Source organism: Monodelphis domestica, chromosome 1, assembly GCF_027887165.1.
Source record: "Monodelphis domestica isolate mMonDom1 chromosome 1, mMonDom1.pri, whole genome shotgun sequence".
Taxonomy (NCBI): domain Eukaryota; kingdom Metazoa; phylum Chordata; class Mammalia; order Didelphimorphia; family Didelphidae; genus Monodelphis; species Monodelphis domestica.
In genome coordinates this window covers 446,222,538-446,244,243 of record NC_077227.1, presented here as the reverse complement: position 1 = coordinate 446,244,243, position 21,706 = coordinate 446,222,538, and the positions used below count along the sequence as shown (strand labels likewise).

Here is a 21,706-nt window from a genome sequence, read left to right as displayed (position 1 = left end):
ACTGAGTCACCCAGCTGTCCCATAAGAGAGCTCACCAGGAACCCCAATTCAAACTCACTGGTGAGTGAGATCCCTGCAGTGGAAGGACCAAAGGTCTGGAAAGTCCAGACACCCATGTTCTAGTCTTAGATCTACTGTTTTATTATTTATTACCAACGTAACCTCTGATAAATCACTTCCTTGCTGCTTGGGAAAGCAAGGTGGTGAAATAGTGCTACACTCTATAGTCAGAAAGACCTAAATTCAAATCCAACTTCGCACATTAGCTTTGTGACCCTGGACAAGTCACTTCACCTCTTTCTGCCTTTATTTCCTCATCTATAAAATAAAGATAGTAATAGCACTTACCTAAAATGTAAAATGGATTGAATCAGATAATCTATTAGATCCCTTCCAGTTCTGGTCTTATAAAGTGACTCTGGAATGACAATCTATTTACTGACCATCTTCAGGGAATAGGGACACAGTAGATTTAATGATAAATTTGATGTCTGCCTTTCTCAGCTTCTTCAAAGGCACCTCTTCTATCACTAGCATTCAAGAGCCAATAAAGAGGAAGGAACAGGACAGTACTCTGTCTTTTAGCAGTTGTGCCCAGATCAGATTCCCAAAGTCCTAGTTCTTCCCATTATTTACACTAGGAACCCAGGGTCCTCAGGACCCAATATATGGCAAAGTCTCTACTAATGCCCTCCATACAGCACTGTAAAAGGCCTTCCTTTTAAATGTTTCGTTTAAGTTATTGTTTTTAAAGCCAAGAGATCATTTTTCTTTCTGAAGCCCAACCTCCCATGTTGCCAGAAATAAAACCAACCAAGGGAGTCAAAGAAACCCCAGCCCTAAGAGTATAGTCAAGGCAAGAGCCAGTTAGGGGAGGAGACCAAGAGCAGGAGATACGATCTTAGAAGGCTGAGAAGTTCTAACATGAAGCTTTTAGCAAGTCTGAGAACTGCAAAAAGTTTAAGAGCTAGAAGGAGCCTTTAAAGATCTTCTCATGCTTTGAGGGCAGAGGTGGGAGGGGGTGTCCTTCCTGCCCATGGCCATGCAGCCTGGTAGGGACAAAGCTGAACCCAGACAAGTTCCCCTGGCCCCAGCTTCAATCCAGTCTCTGCAACAGCCATGTGCCAAACGGTCCCTGCCCGCTTGACTACCACGTAGCTGCCACCCCACCCCACCCCCAATCTGACTAGAGAAAAATACTCATTTAGGAACTGCTTCAAAAGAGCCACACAGCAACCCCCCCCCCGGCCCCTCATTGCCCACTACATCAGCCATCATACCCAAGTTAAAACCCCAACCTTTGTGAGAAATAATTCTGACTCACCCTCACCTAGTGAATGTCATCAGTAGCACCCCTGGCAAGATTGACTTCAGTCGGTCTTACTGAGTTCCTTCAGCCTGTTCTGAACAGACTTATTGCTCAAACTTCCGGTTCCCTTTGTGGAAAATAACAAAAATCAGACTTTAACTTTCATATCTCGTCATCGAACACTTCTCACTCCTCTTCTATCTAACTGCCGTTCCCCAAGGAAATAATTTCTGCCTTCTTCAATCTAAGTCTCCTTTCTCAATAAAGTACAACTCACTAGGTGCACACATGCAGAAATCTTTTTCACTAGGCTAATTTAATTAGAATGAGTCACATCTGGAACCCACAACTTCCTGCTAATGGTCTCAACATCAACTCTGAACAGACCTCTTAGGATACATACTGCAGCTCTGGTGAAAAAAAAGAGCCCGCCCTTGTCTCAAGAGGACCCAGAGCCTTCAAACCACAGAGCCCCCCCACCAAAGTCCCCCTACTTCAACCCTCATCCAGAAAGAAGCAGAACCCTCTGTGCTATGGTCAGGCTTTGATCTTAAATTACTCCAGAAAAATAAGGGTCTTTAAAGAAGAAGAATTGAAATAGAGTACAAATTCATGAATGAAGTCAATTCTGACTATCTCAAAATCATTGGGTAGCAATAAGCATTGGCTATCCCAAATTCTATGAATTTCACATTCACATCTCCATCTTTCCTCTCTGTCCTGACTACTATCATCCCAGCTACCATGTTGCCACACACCAGGATAGCTGAAATAGTTTTTCAGTCTTCCCCTCCAATCCACTCTTCCTACCAATAATGGACTCATCTTTAATACAAATAGCTCACATATATATGAGGCAGGGAGGTGGCATGATGGATAAGAATGCCAGGCCTGGAATCAGGAAGACTCACCTTCATCTGGCCTCAGAAACTCATTAGCTATGTGACCCTGGGCAAGTCACTTCACCCTGACTGGTCTCAGCTTCCTCATTTGTCAAATGAACTGGAGAAGGAAATGGCAAACCACTCAAGTATCTTTGCAAAAAAACAAACAAACAAACAAACAAAAACCCTATATGAAATCACAAAGAATCAGATGTGCCTGATACAACTAAACAACACACGTACAGTCTTTTATATAGTTTTCCTTGGTTGTTTTCAGAGATTATACATCCATGGAGGATTTGATTGTGGAGATAGAAGGGGATTTCAGAATGTGTTGAAACAAAATATGCCAGCAAGAAACATTTTAAAATAAATATCAATTGTATAATGACCAAGATTTAAGAACGAAGCTCCCTGGTGATGGACTCAGAGTACAGATTGAGACATTCTTTGTAATGGGGGATTTAAGTGGGGAATTTGTTTGGTTTCTTCTTTCTTTCTCAATGGAAAGGAGGAGATGGTGGAAGGAAGAAGGGAAAGAAGGGAGATTTTTGTTGATAAAAAAAATAAAAATTTTATTTTTTTAAAAACCCTTACCTTCTGTCTTGGTATCAATTCTAAGACAGAAACGCAGCAAAGGCTATATTGGGAAACTGACATAAAAACAAAGTGTCAATAAAATTTCCAAAAATATCCATTATTATTGTGCTGATTACATAAAACCCAAGAATATAATAGACCTTCCTTACTGAGATCTACAATCACTCAGAATAATTCAGGACAGTTACTCACACAGGAAAAAGCAGTGGATGAACAAATGTCCATTGTCCAGACTATAATATACAGCTGGGCAGACGGCCCTTGGAGTTGGTCTTTCCATACACATATCTTAGACAGACATGATGCAAGAACAATGATCCAGGTTCCGAATCAGAAAGAAAGAAAGTTGGCCCACATTTGAGAATTGTCTACTGCTTTTTATGGCCTCCAGCTTCTCTGAAAAAAAGACCCAACTAAAAAAAAATATTCTTTGGAGGTAGTATAATATAGTGGATAAAGGGATAGCCCTGGAATGAGAAATACTTAGGTCAAGTTCCTTTTTTCTGGGTTATACATGTATTATCATGCAAAACATTTCCATATTGTTCATTTTCATACGTGAATAATCATATAAAACCAAAACCCCAAAACATAAACCAAAATAAATAAGTGAAAAATGATATATTTTGATCTGCATTCCAACTCCAACAGTTCTTTCTCTGGAGGTGGATAGCATTCTTTGTCATTGAATTGTCCTGAATCATTGTATTGCTGAGAGTAGATACATCTTTCACTGTTGATCATCCACAATATTGCTGTTACTGTGTACAATGTTCTGGTTCTGCTTATTTCTCTCTGCATCAGTTCGTGTAGGTCTTTCCAGTTCTTTCTGAAATCATCCTGTTCATCATTCCTTATTGCACAGTAGTATTTCATCACCATCTTATACCACCTTTTGTTCAATCATTCTCCAATTGATGGACATCCCTTCAATTTCCCTTAGATCAAATTCTGATCCTCAAATGTTCTATCTCTATCTGTCACATTCTTCTCAATGCTGCATTCTAAACTCTCTCTATCATGCTCAAGTGCCAGATACCTTTGCTGTGTCTCCCCCTTCCCTTTCAGCCTCCTCTGCTGTGTTGTTTTCCTCATTAAAAAATGTAAGATCCTTGAGGGTAGGGGCTGTCTTTCTTTCTATTTGTATTCCCAGGGATGAATACAGTGCCTAGCAAATAGTAAATACTTAATAAATTGGAGTTTTTCAAATCCTTACTTTCTGCTTAGTAATGACCCTAAAAGCAGAAGGGCATGAGCTAGGCAAACAGGATTAAGTGACTTGCCCAGAGTCACACAGCTAAAGAGAAGCTTCTTGACCAAATGTGTGACCCTAAACAAACCACATAATTTCCCAGGGCTCTCAGTAACTCTGTAAGTCTAAATTATAGAGAAGTTGCTCTAAAATGTTAGTGGAGGCAGTTTCCATTCTGGAAGCACGACTAGGTACATCTCTTAGCCTTTAAAAGAATCCAGACAGCCCAGAAAGCATCCATTTGTTACTATTTACTTTTAGTCAGATATCTGCCTAATTACATTCTCCTTTGACTCCCTCAGTGGTTTGGGATTAATTGTCATTTCCTAAGAAGTGTGCCAATGAGTCCCAAGCTCTGGAGGATTTACAGAAAGACAAGAACACAAGTCACACAGAATGTGGAGGCAGAGTCACTACTGTGATCTCTCTTAAGTGGATGGACTACCCTGGTGAATAGAACATTGGACTTGGACTCAGGAAATCAGGGATGAAATTCTGCCTCAGACACTAGCTGAGCAAATCATTTAATTTCTCTGGGGCTCATTTTCCTTATCTATAAGATGAGGAGGTTGGGCTTGGGATCCTTTTAAGGTCCCTTCTAGCTCCAAATATATGATCCTATGAAGATCACAGATCTTCTTGGAATGGCAGCTCAGATTTATATAGAGCTTTAAGATTTAGAAAGCACTTTTCCCCATAATGATGTATCATTTCTAAGACAGAAGGTAAGATTTAAAAAAAAAAACTTTGCTCTCCCTCTAACTAATGGTGAACCAGCTCTAATATTTACTAGACCCGTGATTGCAAACGACTAATCTAATCTGAATTCTATTGCTTTCCTTAGGTAAAATGGGAATACCAGAGAGGCCTAGCCTCCCTGGTGCAAGGGATTGCCAACCCTTCTTCAGGACTTCTAGTCCACCTTTGGTGTCCCCTTTCACCCAGCTCTCACCTGTGACCCCAAGAACCTGTAGCATGCACAGAGGCCACACTTAAATAAAACCGTCTCAGCTGACAGCTAAACCAACAACTATTAATACTACTAAGAACAAGTGACAACCTCTATACTCAGACCCTGAATAGAGGTTTCCAGGGACTCCTAGACCCTGCTGCAGAGCTGCCAAACACTGAAATGCAGAATACCACATCCTCTGAAACGGTTCTATTTTGTATTCTCCTGTACTTCTCAAAAGTCATGACTGAGCTCCTCAAAGACAGCCATTGTATTTTCTGCTTCTATATTCACCACTGCACCTAGCACAAGACCAGATACTATATAAATACCTGATGAATTATTTCCTTCCCTCTCAAAGGCACAAGCAGAACAGACTTCCTAACCATATACCCAGAGGTACCTTGGAGAATCCAGCCTGAAATTCTTCCTTCAAAAAAAGCCCTTCAGAGGACTCACTCCAGCCCAGAGGGGCATTTGTCCTTCAACAAATACAGGACTTCAAAAGCAAACTGCTAGAACAAGACAGCAGAAGGCACACTGGGGTTGGAGTTAGAACCAAGTTCAAATTGCTAGGGGTACCACAACCTACCTATGCTACCTTGGGTTGGTATTTTAATGTCTCTGTACCTTGGTTTCTTCATCTGTAAAACAAAGCAGTTGGCCAAAAGACCTCAACGGTCTCTTCTGGCTCTAAATCCATGATCACTATCATCTAGGGAATCGGTTTCCAAACCAAGCAGCTACACCTATACTCAGCTTTGTGAGTTTCTGCCAATGCTTGCTATACATTATAGCAACAGATCTATTCACATTACAGGTCCACATAAAACATGACCAATGAAATTTTTAAGAATAACTTCTCTTAAGGACACCTGGGTAGCTCAGTGGATTGAAAGCCAGGCCTAGAGATGGGAGGTCCTAGGTTCAAATCTGGCCTCAGACACTTCCCAGCTGTGTGACCCTGAGCAAGTCACTTAACCCCCATTGCCTAGCCCTTACCACTCTTCTGCCTTGAAACCCATACACAGTATTGATTCCAAGATGGAAGGTAAGGGTTTTTTAAAAAATAACTTCTCTTAGAATGACAATGAGGAGACATCATATCAAAATCTATAGGATGCAGCCAAAGCAGTAATTAGGGGAAAATTTATATCCCTGAGTGTATATATTAACAAATCATAGAGGGCAGAGGTCAATGAATTGGGCATGCAAATTAAAAAAACTAGAAAGAAAACAAATTTTAAATCCCCAGATAAAAAGTAAATTGGAAATCCTAAAAATTAAAGGAGAAATTAATAAAATTTGAAAGTGAAAGAACTATTGAATTAATAAATAAGACTTAGAAGCTGATACTTTGAAAAAATAAAATAGATTTTTCAAAAAGAATAACTTCTCTTGGTGGGCAGTTGGGTGGCTCAGTGGATTGAGAGCCAGGCCTAGAGATGAGAGATCCTGGGTTCAAATCTGGCCTCAGATACTTCCTAGTTGTGTGACCCTGGGCAAATCATTTGGCCACTATTGCCTAGCCCTTACCACTGTTCTGCCTTAGAACCAATACATAATATTGATTCTAAAACGGAAAGTTAAGAGTTTAAAAAAATAATAACTTCTCTTTCTTATTTCCACTGCCTCTAAACCCCAATAAAATGGAATTTACAGGCTTTCATAATGGAAAAAAATTCTGAGGCTCAAAAATGGGCTTAGAAAAGTTGGTTGTTTTGCCCATGTTAAAGGAGGTCAAGGCTTAAAGCTATGTTTTGAACCCAAGTCTCCTGATTGCAAATCCATGACTCTTTCCACTATATCTCCCTCAATTTACAAATGACGACCCTGAGACACTCCTAGTGAAAGATTACAGATTCAGAACTGGAATAACCAACTTGCCCAAGAGGCCAAATTCAAATCCAAATTCTCTGACTCCAAATTTAGTATTCATTCAGTTGTACAACAGTGGCTTAGGCTGAATTCCTTTTCACTTAGTTAATGAAGGAAACTGTAGCCTCCCCCCTCCCTGTCTGTATTTCTTGTTTCCTGATGAACTGTTTGCTCATTGATTCATCATTTACCAAGTATCTACTATGTGCTAAGTGCTGTGAGTAATATAGAGATTATTGTTATTATTAGTAACACTACCAAACATTTATAGAGTATTTTAAGGTTTACAAAGTATTTCTTGCAAGCACCACGTGAAGCAAGAAAAACAGGCATTATTACTTCCCATTTACAGATGACAAAACTGAGGCTTCAGAGAGGTAGCATGAACTAGCTGAGGTCACAGAGTAATCACTGAAGCCAGGGTTATTAACTCAGATCTCCTAACTTCAATTTTCAAATTCAATTTCAACTTTGAAAGAAGATGATAAGAATCTCTGACTCCAAAAGCTTACAGTCTTGTATACCAACATGTCACTGATTCATGATCCCATCTTCACTTAGCACCCATCTTTAACTTATTAAGTAATTCACAGAGTTACTCAGAGAGATTACTGACTTGCCTGTGGTCTTATAAACTATAAGTATCAGAAGGGAGATTTGAACCCAGATCTTCCTGAGACTCTAAGTCCAGTACTCTAATCCCTATGCCAAGATGCTACTCCTTTTTAAATGTTCTTGTACAGTCATTTTAGTCATGTCTAATTCTTTGTGGCTCCATTTGGAGTTTTCTTGGCAAAGGTACTAGAGTAGTTTGCCATTTTCTTCTTCAGTTCATTTTACAGATGAGGAAACTGAGGCAAACAGGGTCACAATAAGCCAATAAGTGTCTGAAGTCAGATTTGAACTCAGAAAGATGTCTTCCTGAACCCAGGCCCAATGCACTACCTAGCTTCCGCTTCTCGTTTAGGAAGCAGATTTTAAAAGTATATTAAATATAATTAGATATTAATAAATGCATTAAATGTAAAAATGAATGCATTGATGTATATACTGTCTGAAGATGTTACAGGACTTCAGAGGAAAACAAAATCCCTTCCAGAAGATCAGGATAAATCGTCATGGAGGGAGCAGCATTTGGGCTAGTTCTTAAAAGATAAGCATGTGGTGGAGCTATGAACTGATTAACCATTCTAGAGGAGACTTTGAAATTATACCCAAAAGACTATAAACAATGCATACCCTTTGATCTAGTAATACTAGGTCTGTATCCTGGAGAGAGTAAAAAAAAAGGTGGGGGGAGGAGGACCTACTTATACAAAAATATTTATAGCAGCTCTTTTTGTGGTGACAAAGAATTGGACATTGAAAGAATGCCCATCAATTAGGGAATAGCTGAACAAATTGTGGTATATGATGGTGGTGAAATTCTTGTTGCTGTAAGGAATGATGAACAGGATGATTTCAGAAAGAACTGGAAAGCCCTACACGAACTGATGCAGAGTGAAATAAGTAGAACCACAGGAGAACATTGTACACATTAACAGCAATATTGTGGAATAATCAACGTGATAGACATGCTACTCTCAATACAATGACAGTTCTGAGAGACTTGGGACAAAGAATGCTCTCTACCTCCAGAAAAAAACTGTTGGAGTCAGAATGTAGATGAAAACATATGATTTATCACTTGTTTATTTGGGTTTTTGTTTGGCGGTTTTGGTTTTATAAGATTACTCACTTATGAAAATGAACAATATGAAAATGTGTTTTGCATGATAATATATGTATAATGCAGATGAAACTGCCTTCCAGCATGGAGAGGGGAAAGGGAACCAAGGGAGGGAGATAAATTTGATCATATAACTTAGGAAAGCTTCTGTAGAAATTTGTTATAAGATATAATTGGTAATAAAAAATATTGAAAATAAAATACAAGTATGAATGGATTGAGATGACGAAAAAGGGTATTCCAGGTGAAGGAAGGGAACAAAGGTGAAAAAGGACTGAGCAAGCCCAAGGCTTCCTGAGAAACAACAAGCAGAGCTAAGTGACTGAAGCAGGAGCCTCTGATAAGGGACCAGAAGGCCCTCACTAAACATCTGTCAGAAAAAGAACCAAATAAAGCAAGAGGAAAAAAAAAACTAAAAAGCCCAAGTCACCAGCCAGCCAAGGGACAAATAACAGAGACTACTGAGCCCACAGCTTTGATACAGGACTTAAACCTATCCGTGGACCCACTTTCCACAGAGTGTAAAGTGAGGCAAAGTATCACAGCTCATTTTTAAACTGGGGTTGTTGAAGGGGCACTTGTATAAGGCTGGAGGGTGGCAGGGCAGGCCAAGGAGAACCTCTATGATGGTTCCCCTCCAGAAGCTGTGAGACCCACCTGCCCCTCTTCTGTGATTCCGCCACACCAGAAGCCTGAGACACTAAGCCCATATAACCCAGGCTCCCCCAACCAGTCCTAGGCAGCAGCTGTATTTCACCCAAGGAGAAGCAAACTACAGTCAAAGGGTCTGGGGCCAACGCTACTTTATAAAACCACAACACTTGGGCAAATCATTTCCCTTCTCAGTGCCTCAGTCTCCTCTACTGTAAAATGAAGATATTGGGCTAGATCCCACCTAGGATCCCTTCCAACATCTCAACCCCAGTGATCCTAGAGAGATGGGGAAGCATTATCACCCCCACCCCCCAAGTCTCTGAACAGCTACATTTTGCAGAAAAGTAAGATTGCGACGGCTGTAGCTGGACAGATGGTGAATTCCCTCAGCTCCAAAGGCTGACTCAGCTCCAGAACTGGGGCTGACTCCTTACTACTTTTCCATCTGCTGCCCTGGCCTCTGGCCTCCTCTCCCCATGTCTCCTTTCTCCTCACCCCCAGCCCTCTGACCCAGGCATTGGGAGGCAACTTCCCTAACTGTGGGGCACTCGTCACTGGGGTAGGACGAGGGAGGTCTAACACTGTGGTTAATTCAGTCAACTTCCTCTAAGCTAGATTTGCACAAATGCACAGAGGGGGAATTCCAGAGTGTCTACTCACCTCCAGACTCTCTGCCTTCATCTAGAACTTCCCAGGCTGCAGGCTTGATGCCTGAGCCCTCTGTTCCAAGAGCCTGGAGACACCGAGTCAAAGGCTGAGATCGCTGAAGCCCTGACAGAAGCTGAGGGGATGGGTGAGATGACTTCTAAAGGTTCCCTTTAATGACAGGATCATAGAATTTGGGTCTGGAAGTCTCTGTCTCTCTCTCTCAAAGGAAGTAACATGAAAATAAATTGCTTTGCAAACCTTAAAATATATGATACCAAAAAATGAACAATATGGAAATATGTTTTTGCTTGCCAGATCCAGGAGGGGGAAGGGTGACAATTTGGATCACACAACTTTGGAAATTTTATGTTGAAATTTGATATTGCATGTAATTGGTTTTTTAAAAAGTTCTCTATACTACCTTTTTTTTTAACCCTTACTTTCTGTCTTAGAATAGTATTATTTCCAAGGCAAAAGAGTAGTAAAAGCTGGGCCACAGGGGGTAAGTCACTTGCCCAGAGTCACACAGCTAGGAAGGGTCTGAGGCCACATTCGAACCCAGAACCTCCCATCTCTAGGTCTGGCTCTCAAGCCACTAAACTACCTAGCTACACCCATCCCTATCTTGATATGCTTAAGACACAGGTCACTGTGTCACTCTCCCACTTAAAAAACTCCAAGGGGGGAGCAGCTGGGTTGCTCAGCAGACTGAGAGCCAGACCTAGAGATGGAAGGTCCTGGGTTCAAATGTGACCTCAGACCCTTCCTAGCTGTGTGACCCTGGGCAAGTCACTTAACCCTCATTGCCTAGCCCTTACTGCTCTTGATTCTAAGACAGAAGGTACGGGCTTAAAAAAAAAAACCAAATGCCAATGGCTCCCAACTGTCACAAAGATGAATTCCATATTCCTCTGGCACTGTATGAAATTCCTCATTGACCTCTGAGATTATTCATTCATCATTGATTGAGCATCTACTGTGTGTTAATGCTATGGGTCATATAAAAAGTATGAGGATAGCACTTAGTAAAAACTTGTTGAAAGAATACATTTCAAGGAAGAGAATTGAAAAGAACGTCAAGTATAGTAAGTCAATAAAATTATGTACAAAATAAATGCAATATCATTTCATGGGCACGGAGCCTTCAAGAAAGGTCCTTGGGAGAAAGTGGCATTCAAAAATGCCTAAAAATATGATCGTTCCCATTTTATGGTGAGGAAACTGAGCTAGGAGTCTCTAGGAGACTTCATTTGGGACTCAGGATTTCAAGGAGTAGAAAGGAAAAAGCAAACACATTCCCAGGATGGGAGAGTGCTTGTGCAAAGGCATGGAGAGGAGAGACTGGAATGTCATGTGTGGAAAACATTAAGTAGTCCAGTTTGGCTGAGATAAAAAAGTTAGTGAGGGGGAGTAATGGGAAATAAATCTGGAAAAGACAGATTGAAACCAGATTGTAAAGTGTTTTAAAAGTCGGTGGACTTGGTATTTTGTCCTAGAGATACCTGGGAGTCATTGGAGCTTCTTGTGCAAGGAAGGGGTTTACCCAAACACAAGTGTGCTTTAGGAATATCAATTTGGCAGCTGTGTGGAGGATGGATTAGGAAAGGAGAGAGACTCAGAATCCAGTATACCAATTAGGAGGCTATTATAATCGTTCTTTGGATCCTCTAAGTCAACCTTCTCATTGTATAGACTAGAGAAGCTGAGTAATTTATCCAAAGCCACAGAGCTAGTATGGGGCAATGCCAGGATCAGAACCCAGCCCATCTCATTCCAAATTCAATGAGCCTTCTAACACCTCATACATCCCAGACTATGATGGACGAGTGTTTTTGGAAAGGAAAGGGAGCCAGTGAGGATCATGGAAGGTTGAGGAACATCCCAGAACCCTAAAGGATTTGATGTGAAAGTGACTATTCTTCCAGTTCAAGGTTTCTTGTTTCCCATTAAGATCCTGAAACGCTGCCAAGGAATGATGAACGGGGTGATTTCAGAAAGAACTGGAAAAGCTGTGTGACCCTGGGCAAGTCACTTGACCCCCATTGCCTAGCCCTCACCACTCTTCTGCCTTGGAGCCAATGCACAGTATTGACTCCAAGACAGAAGGTAAGGGTTTAAAAAAAAGAAAGAAAGAAAGAATTGGAAAGCCAGATATGAACTGATACAGAGTGAAATGAGCAGAACCAGGAGAACATTGTACACAGTAACAGCAATATTATGGAATGATCAGCTGTGAATGACTTAACGACTCTCAGCAATACAATGATCCAGGACAAATCTGAGAGACTTATGACAAAGAATGCTGTCCACCTCCAGAGAAAGAACTTCTGGAATTGGAAAGTGTTCGATTTTTCACTTGTTTATTTGGGTTTATATGTGGGGGTTCTGGTTTTATAAATTGCTCACAAGAATGAACAATATGGAAGTGTTTTGTATGATGATCCATGTATACCCCAGATCAAATTGCCTGCCAGCACTGGGATGAAGAAGAGAAGGGAGGAAGGGAGATAAGTTCAATCATATAACTTAAGAAAACTTGTGTGGGAATTTGTTACTACATGTAATTGATAAAAAAAGAATGATAAAAATATTTTTTAAAAAGGTCTTGAAGCTGAGGCAGATCCCACCAGAAGACACCTCACTTAACACAGCCTGCCTCTCTTAGCAAGTGCAGCTCTTACTTCTCTCTAGCAGCCTCGGTCGGTTTTGCCCATTGATCAAAGGATTGGGAGCTGTTTGGAGACTTTAAGGAGTGTCCACTTCATTTTGCAGATGAGAAAACTACAGCCTAATGAGATGTTCTGTGCCCAAGGTCAGACTGGTAATATGTTGGGTTTCAAGGTCTTTGTTCCAAAATCAGCTACATCAACAGACTTGATGGCATGGAAAGCTCTATGGGTTTTTCCCTCCAACAGTGCTGAGTATAATCCATCAATGCCTTCTTTATGCAATGTGACTCTTGTGCCTGTCCTATAATGTGCTCCCCAAAGTGTTGGGGGCCTTCCTTCCAGGTAGCACTTGGGCCATCTATCTATTGACTGTCCCCTGATCCCACCACATGAGTAGCACACCTTCCTTTCCAGGAACATATCCCTCAGGTGAGGTTCTTTACACTATTTCTCCTTCCTCAGGTGCAAGACATTGCAGGTCATTTTCGCCAAGCATGGGTCTACCTCTGCATTGGCCAAAGGATAACCCACAACTGTACCTCTTTAGAAACTAAAGGCATAGGAAGCACTTAATAAATGTTGAATTAAATGAAATTGATTTGAGGCAGGATGAGAGGAATGAACTAAGAAGAGGAGGGCCTGGGTTCAAATCCTAGTTCTGTTGCTTACTAGATATGTGACTTTGGGTAAATCACTCAATTTCTATTAAAAACACTTAGTATCAAGGCAGCATAAGCAGCAAGAGGACTGGATCTTGAGCCAAGAGACCTAGCTCTGACACTTACAAACTGGATCACTACGGGCAAGTTTTTAACTTCTTGAAGCCTAAATTTTTTCATCCACAAAATGGGAACAATCACATTTTCCATTCCTCCACCACAGGTATCACATAGATATTTAAATTAGAACAGATTATGGAGATTATCTACTACAACTTCATTTTAGAGATTAGGAAACTGAGGTCCAAAGAATTTAAGTGACTGGTAGAGAAAATCCTTATAAACTTCTGAGAATCATATAAATGTGAGTTATTTTAACAATTCATTTTGACACCAAGCCACCTTATATATATATTATTAAATAACTGTGGCCCAGGCCAGTCAGCCCATGAGCTCCTCCAGGATGAGAGCTTTGTCTTCTCTATCTGTGGTCTCCATGAGGCTAGGCAGACAACACGTTTGCCCAAGAAATCCAAGATAGTACCACTATTAAGAAGAGATGTAGGGGAGGGGAAAGGAACTCAGATGATATGCAAGAATTGGGCAAAGCAAAAGGAAGAAGAGAAATAAAGCCAGGAAACTACAATTCTAGAGGATGACTAACAAAGCACTTTTAAGACAATATTGCCCAAAAAGACAATTCCCAACATTAATTTTATTCAAACATCTATTCCCTGACCTTCCCTCCCCCTCAGAAGGGAAACTAGAGCCCATAAGTTGTATTTCTAAGTAGCCTATATCTAGGAAAAGAATTTAGACAAAGAGTCTTCCTCTTCTCCTTGTTGTCAGTTCCAAAATAAATAAATAGGAACCAATTTCACTCGCTTATTTTTTTAATTGGCTGTTTCTCCAAAGAACCCATGGAGAATATTAGTAACACTTTTCCATGATGAATTCTGGCTCTGGTATACTACTGGACACTATGGATAAAACCTAGGGAGTAGATGGCCAATTCCTCTCTCATTGGATACTCATAAATGCATCTGCAGACAGTTTTTGTTGCCAAAAGAGAACCAAGTAGCACAACTAACTTCCTTCCCAGGACAAGCAAACTAAAATCAGTTATTGTCATAGTATAGGATGTCAAGCAACTTGGGGAAACCTAGATGATACCTACCCCCCTCCTTTTTTTAAGAGGCAATGTGAGAGGGGGTGGCTAAGTGGCTCAGTGGCTTAAGAGTTGGCCTAGAGATAGAAGGTCCTGGGTTCATATTTTTCCTAACTGTGTGATCCTGGGCAAGTCATTTAACCTCCATTGCCTAGCTCTTACTGCTCTTCAGCCTTGAAACCAATACCAATACAACTAAATTATTTTAAGGTGGAAGGTAAGGGCTAAAAAAGGGGGGAGAGAGGGGAAGGGAGGGGGAGGGAGAGACAGAGACAGAGACAGAGACAGAGACAGAGACAGAGACAGAGACAGACAGACAGACAGGGAGAGGGAGGGAGGGAGAGAAAGAGAAAAAGGGAGAGGGGGGAGGGAGAATGTGAGCAAAGACCAAGTCAGGCCCAGCTTGTGGTTTTGGAAAGTTTGGAAACTGGCTGGAGGCTGGAGGGAGAAAAAAGGTTGGAGAGATCTGGGGAGCCAGGTTGGAGAGTCACTTGAATGCCAATAGAAAAGTTTGGAATTAATACAGTGAGAAAAAAGAATTATAGGAACATAGATTTAAGGATAGAAGAGACCTGGGAAACTATCTAGTTTATACCAGGCTGCCTTTTCAGTGAAGTTTTTTTTTTTATAACAGAGGAATGAATGATTGTCATCCCATCAAAAAGAGAAGGGAAATTTTTAAATTTCCCTTTTTTTTAAAGGACATTTTTAAAAGGTGGTTAGAACACTAGTTCAGAGGCAGCTGTGGCTCAGTGGATAGAGTGCTGGACCAGCAGTCAGGAAAACCTAAGTTCAAATCCAGCCTCAGATACGTCACAGCTGTGTGACCTTGGGCAAGTTACTTAACCTCTACATGCCCAGGAGGTAGCTAGATGACCCAGCGGGGATAGAGAATTGGACCTGGAGTCAAGAAGACTGAGTTCAAGTCCAGCTTCAGATCCTTCCTAGCTGTGTGACTCTGGGCAAATCATTTAGCCTAACAAAAGAATCCCCTGCATCCAGCGGAGAAGGAAATAGCAAACCATTCCAGTATCCTTGCAAGAAAACCCCCTGGATAGCTATGGTCCATGCGGTCATGAGGAGTCAGACATGGCTGAACAACACCAGGAACACTAGTGAACATCTCATGGCATGCAGGATTGCTGACTAGGCTCTAGTCCCAGCTGTTCTAGTCATTAGCCATGTGATCTGGAGCAAATCAATTCCCTCTCTGTCTGTTTCTTCTGTAAAGTAAGAAAAAAGGAATGATCTAGATGATCTCCAGGGTCCTCTCTATCTCCTCCTTTTTGTGGTCTACTGGGAGGCAATCAAATTGAGTTCCTCAAAGGCAAAGGGTAAGGGTGTCTTACTCATTAATGTACCCTGTACTCCCCAAAGGCAAAGCACTTGGCTTTGTACAAACTAGGTATTGAGTAAGTATTCACTTAATTAAATTGTGGATGTGGCCTGGGATGTGAAAGGAGCTTGGTCCCCTCGTCCCAAAGATAAGAACTCATTTGAGTCAAGAGAAAGAACCAGAATCAGAAAATTGATCACATGCATCCACCAAGTCAAAGCCTATGCAGTAAGGTCCTGAGCAAAGTGGGGAAGCAATTTAACCTTTTTCAAGGGCTGAAAAGTGTTCTTTCATCTCCAGAAAAGGGCCTGTGCTATCTGGATGCCTCGGAAAGGCAAAACCAACTTTACTTGCTTCTGCTTTCAAGTAGGATCATTTATACTCAGGATCATCCTACCTTGTGTTCTACCCAACTACTGGTAGAACCATCTTTACCTGTGTAAGTGGTGGAGGGGGATAGAGGAGACTGGCAACCCTATGGGTTGAGACCAGCGTACTGAGTTTGCTTCAAGAACTGAACTCTCTTGGTTAGTCATTCCCGTTTTATGCTCAGGTGAAATTTTATTCAAAATAAAACTAAGGAAATTTTTGGCCTAAAGACCATACAGGCATGAGGAGGAATTTTGTGAGGATAAGGAGGTTTAAAACTGATTGTGGCTACCATAATGCTAACTGGCACAAAGCTATCTCCTGCTTCCCCTCACCACAGTGTTTTAAATCTAAGCCAGCATGTGGGAAAGCCCCACAAAAGCCTGACACATTCTATGTGTGTATTAAATGATAGTTGGTTGACTTCCTGCCCCAAAGAGCCATCATGGTATAAAAGGGAGAATGTAGGCTTTCGGATGCAGAAGACTTGGTTTCAACTTCTGGCTCCAGTACTACCTCAAAGACCTTTAGCAAATTCTTCACTTTCCTGAATCATTTTCCTCATCTGTAAAATAGGGCTGTAAATACTTGTAATAACCATCTAATATGGAAAGCCTATAGAAATCTGAGCAGCTATTATTACCATAAAGGTCTCCAGAAAAAAGAAATCCCACCACTTCCCCACTTATTAGCCCAGAAGGTCAATTCTTCCCATTTTGAAATCAGGCTCAATAATCTCGGCATGGGGAGGGGAGGAATTATGTTTGACCTCTGAACAGGAGCTAGATGAGTGACTGGAGGCTTCTGATGTCTTTATTGCCAATATTCCCCAATCTGGAGCCAAGAGAAAAAATTTACTTGAATTCATCTCAGTTTACCAGCTCTGCCCAGGGCTTTCTACACCAGAAGCCAAGGTTGACTTTCTGAAATCAGATATCATATTCACCTCCCTCTCAGCATCAGATAAAAGCAACTTCAACAGCTCTCTAAAGGCTAAACAATACTGTCGAATCAAAATTTGAAGTGAAACTACTTCAGATGTGAATTTTTGAGTGTGGAGATGAGGAATTTTATATCTACAGAAGGGGGGTAAATTTTTCTTTTGTTCAAGAAATTAACAATTTGAACTTTACTTTGGGTCATTCAATCAAAGTCTTAAGATCCAGATTATACAAGATGGCAGGCATAAGTTTCTGCTCTTAAGACCTGGGTTTATTATTATTGACATTGATAACCAGCAATTCAATGAAAGGGTTGTTGTGCCCAGCCCTGTGCCAGGTGCATTGAAAATCACCAAAAATGGGGGAAGCTGGGTGGCTCAGTGGATAGAGAGCCAGGTCTAGAGATGGGAGGTCCTGGGTTCAAATCTGACCTCAGACACTGCCTAGCTGTGTGACCCTGGGCAAGTCACTTAACCCCCATTACCTAGCCCTTACCACTCTTCTGCTTTGGAACCAATACACAGTATTGATTCTAAGATGGAAGGTAAGGGGTTGTTTTGTTTTGTTTTGTTAATAAATAAATAAAAATAAAAAGGGGTTTGGTTTTATATGAGTATTCTCTTATACAAAAGATCAATATGGAAATATGCTTTACATGATAATAACATATATAATACAGATCAAATTGCTTACAATTTAAGACGGGGAAGGGAATGGAGGGATACAATATGGATCTTATAATTTTGGAAAACATAAGTTGAAAAATCTTATTACATGTAATTGGGAAAATAAAATATCTTTGCATAATGAAAGAAAGAAGAAAAGGAGGGAAGAAGGGAAGGAAGGAAGGAAGGAAGGAAGGAAGGAAGGAAGGAAGGAAGGAAGGAAGGAAGGAAGGAAGGAAGGAAGGAAGGAAGGAAGGAAGGAAGGAAGGAAGGAAGGAAGGAAGGAAGGAAGGAAGGAAGGAAGGAAGCAAAAAAGAATAAAGGCTAGCTCCTTTCCCTCCTGGGGGCTCATCATACAACTGGAGAGACAAGATTTACTTGAAAGAGTAAGAAAATAAGACAAGACACATACAACCCAAGGGCTACCTAATGCTGTGAGAGTTCAGAGAAGATAACCATAGATAGGAGGGGGGATGGAATTTCCACCAGAGTCCTCTACTAACTTGTGTGTGCTGTGAGGGCACTAACAAATGTTTGCTGTGGTTAAGAGATTAGCTTGGATGGTACTATAGAAAGAATACTGAACTTGAAGTCAGAGGACATGGGCTTATTCAAATCTACATTCAGCTACTGTTTACTACCTATGAAATTTGGGGCAAATAATTTATAGAATTTAAGCTTCTTGAGGGCAGGGCTTTCAAAAAGAAATTTGTGTTCTCCTCCCCTCCCCAACCCATCACCACCCCCTAGCAAAGTGCCTGGAACATATTGAGTGCTTAATAAACTACTGTTGAGGGGAAGCTAGGTGTCTCAGAAGATGGAGAGCCAGGTCCTGAGATAGAAGGTCCTGGATTCAGATCTGACCTGATACTTCCCTGCTCTGTGACCCTGTGAAAGTCACTTAACTCCAATTGCCTAGCCCATGCTACTCTTCTGCATTGGAACTGAGTTGATTCTAAGACAGAAAGTAATGGGGTTTTTTTTTAAATAAATAAATAAAAATAAACTATTGTGTTGACCTAAACTTCTCTGGAACTCATATAAAACAAAGATTTCATCTCTAGATGGTAGCCAGTTACTCAATAGGCATTTCCTAGCAGCTTTCTATGTGCCAGACACACTGTGCTAAGACTCAGAAATTCAGAGAGAAAATGAAACAAGTCCTGCCCTGGAGGAACTTACATTTTGGTGAGGGAAACAAGAATGTGCATCAAGGATGAAAAAACAACACAATGTAACTTTGGAAAGCAGATCACTATCACCTGGGGAGCAGAGGAATTGGAAAAAGCTTCACTTAGAATGTGAGACTTGAGTTGAGCCTTGAAGGAAATCAATGAGTGCACACTAGTGCAAAGATATCAAGATGAAAAGTAATCATCTCAGCTCCTGCCTCAGCCTGGAATCTTAATGAAATCCACAGCCATGTTTACAATCATTATCTCACATCTTCATAATACTTTGAAGTTTACAAAATGCTTCCATCCCAGAAACTCTGTGAGGTGATGCAGTTATCCTTATTTTACAGTTTGAGGAACCTCAGGGATGTGCTCTCCCATCACAGACACCAAGCTTTTGTAGTAAGAATTCAAACCCAAGTCAGTTACTTTCAGTCCAGTATTCTTTCTACTGTTACAAGACTTCAGAACCAACAAATATTTATTAAAACTCTATTGTGGGCAGAGCACTGTCTTCCCTTGAGGGTAGGAGGATAGTCCAAAGAGCAAATCAATTTGGACTCTATTCTGGTTTGGGGGGCAGCTAGGTGGCCCAGGGGATAGGGTGAGGACCCTGGAGTCAGGAGGACCTGAGTTCAAATGTGGTCTCTAAAACTTAATAGCTATGTGAGCCTGGGCAAGTCACTTAACCCTGTTTGCCTCAGTTTCCTCATCTGTCAAATGAGATGGAGAAGGAAATGGCAAACCACTCAAATATCTCTGCCAAGAAAACCCTAGTGGCAGTCAGGTGGCTCAAAGGACCAAGAGCCAAAAATAAAGATGGGGGGTCCTGGGTTCAAATCTGGCCTCAGATACTTCCTAGCTGTGTGACTCTAGGCAAGTCACTTAACCCCCATTGCTTAGCCCTTACCTCCCTTCTGCCTTTGAACCAGTATTGAGTCTAAGACATAAGGTAGGAGTTTAAAAAACAAACATGGGATCATGAAGAGACTTAGACACTTAGATGACTGAACAAGGGCCCTTAAAGGTTAGCTAGTTTAATTTCCTCATTTTACAGCAAAGGAAATTAAGGCAGGTTAAGTCATTTTCCCAAGGCTGAAGTGGGATTTAAATTCATATCCTCTAACTCAAGATTTGAGGGCAATGGTTAGGCAAACAGAGTAAAATGATTTGCCCAGGGTTACACAGCTAAGGAAGTGTTTGAGGTCAGATTTGAACCTAGGTCCTCTCCACTCCATGCTTGACTCTTTATCCACTGATCGACCTAACTATCCCCCTCAGTACCTCTTTCAATAGCATCACACCTTCCTTCAGGAAACTGAGGCTCTGAAAGGTTGTAACCTTCCTAAACTCTCTCAAACCAAAGTCTCTTGGCTCTCTCCAAGCCACCACACTTCCTTTTGGGGCTTTGGACATCAGTGAATCCAAATCTCTCATGTTGCCCAAGAAGAACTTGAATGCCAGGGAAGGGAAAGGATTTATGCAAAGTCAAAGAACTGGAATTCAAACCCTTTTCTCCTGAACCTGCAACCCAGTGCATCTCCTCCCAGGGCATCAAGCTGTGTCAGATTCCCAACCCAACTTCCCCTAAAACCACACCCTCAGATTTGGGCTGGGCTCCTTTTACCAGGTAAGACTTCCAGCTGGTGAACTTCATCAGAAGAGGGAAAGCTATACTGGGTGTCTCCCCCTCTTGTCCCCTTCTTCCTCAATTATTTCTCACTTCACGGTGTGTCTTCTAATGTCAATCAAGGGAACCTCATTACTTTCCCTCCCTTTTGGCCGACCTAGGGCAGCATCCCTTCTTGGAAAGTCCCCAAGGGTGTTGGACCTCCCCTCCCCCCTTCTACACAGGCACCAATTCCTTCCATCCACCTGGATGGAAAGGATAGAAAGCTACCCCACACTGGGTGCAGAACCAACACACATATACTCTTCCTGCCCTTAGTAGCCCCTGAGGCTGCCGGGAGGAGAAAGCTCTAGGGCAGAGCGGAGGACTGAAAGACAACCCGGGAAGGAAGTAGGAAGGTGGGTATCACAGTTGGGATTGGAGGGATGGGGTGGGGGGGAAGAGAAGGAAAGAGGAGAGGGAGAGGGAGAGGGAGGGAGGGAAAGACAGACACAGACAGAGAGAGAAACACTGGACTCCCCGACCTAGGCGCAGCTCTGGATCCCAAAAGTTGCCTCCTCCCGAGTTCGTTACACTCACCTGCCAAAGCCACCGCGTCCTTCGATCGCCCAGGTTTGGCTCTGCGCAAAGAAGAGGCTTCGGTCTCGGTCGGATGCGAGTCACTGGAAGGAAAAGAGCGTGGAGGGTAGGAAGCACTCAGTAACCTCGTCCTTTCTCTCCCTCGGAGTTGCTGCGGGGGCGTGGGGGCAGAAACACCTCTGCCTCAGCTAGCCCAGTTCACGCAAAGCTGCAGGTCCAGAGGAGTGGAGGCCACAAGATCACTGCCACAGGATAGCGTGGCTCACTCCCTCCCCGAAACGCGAGTGGGGCGTGGAAGATTCGTGGGCGGCCGGCCCTAGGCGGCTCCTCGCTAGTGGTGGCTTAGAAACTTTCGTAGTCTGGAATCTAGGGGGTGTCCCAAGGACTATCGAGAGGGGCGCGCTCCAGCACGCACGCACACACACACACACACACACACACACACACACACACACACACACACACACACACACACACACACACACACACACACCCCTCGTGATGAGAGGAGAAAATATATATATTTTGAGTACTTTTAGAAAAAAGCAAGACAGAAGTAGTCTGTGGAAAGTGGGACTTTGAAACTAACTAAACTCATTAAAAAATACA

At 41.9% G+C, this 21,706-nt stretch overlaps 1 protein-coding gene across 9 annotated transcripts in view; it reads right to left on the bottom strand.

The window, feature by feature from the left end:
• Positions 1–21,459, bottom strand: part of ADCY7 (adenylate cyclase 7) — a 117,274-nt gene extending 95,815 nt beyond the window's left edge. For 5 of the 9 annotated variants that reach the window (XM_056812277.1, XM_016428446.2, XM_056812279.1 and 2 more), the window contains exon 1: positions 1,325–1,657. The gene's annotated coding sequence lies outside the window, so the exon portion shown is untranslated. Of the gene's footprint in view, positions 1–1,324; positions 1,658–21,097 lie in introns of those variants that run through there. The other 4 variants (XM_056812278.1, XM_056812280.1, XM_016428451.2 and 1 more) reach the window with 3 other exon arrangements.
• Positions 21,460–21,706: the final 247 nt, after the last annotated feature.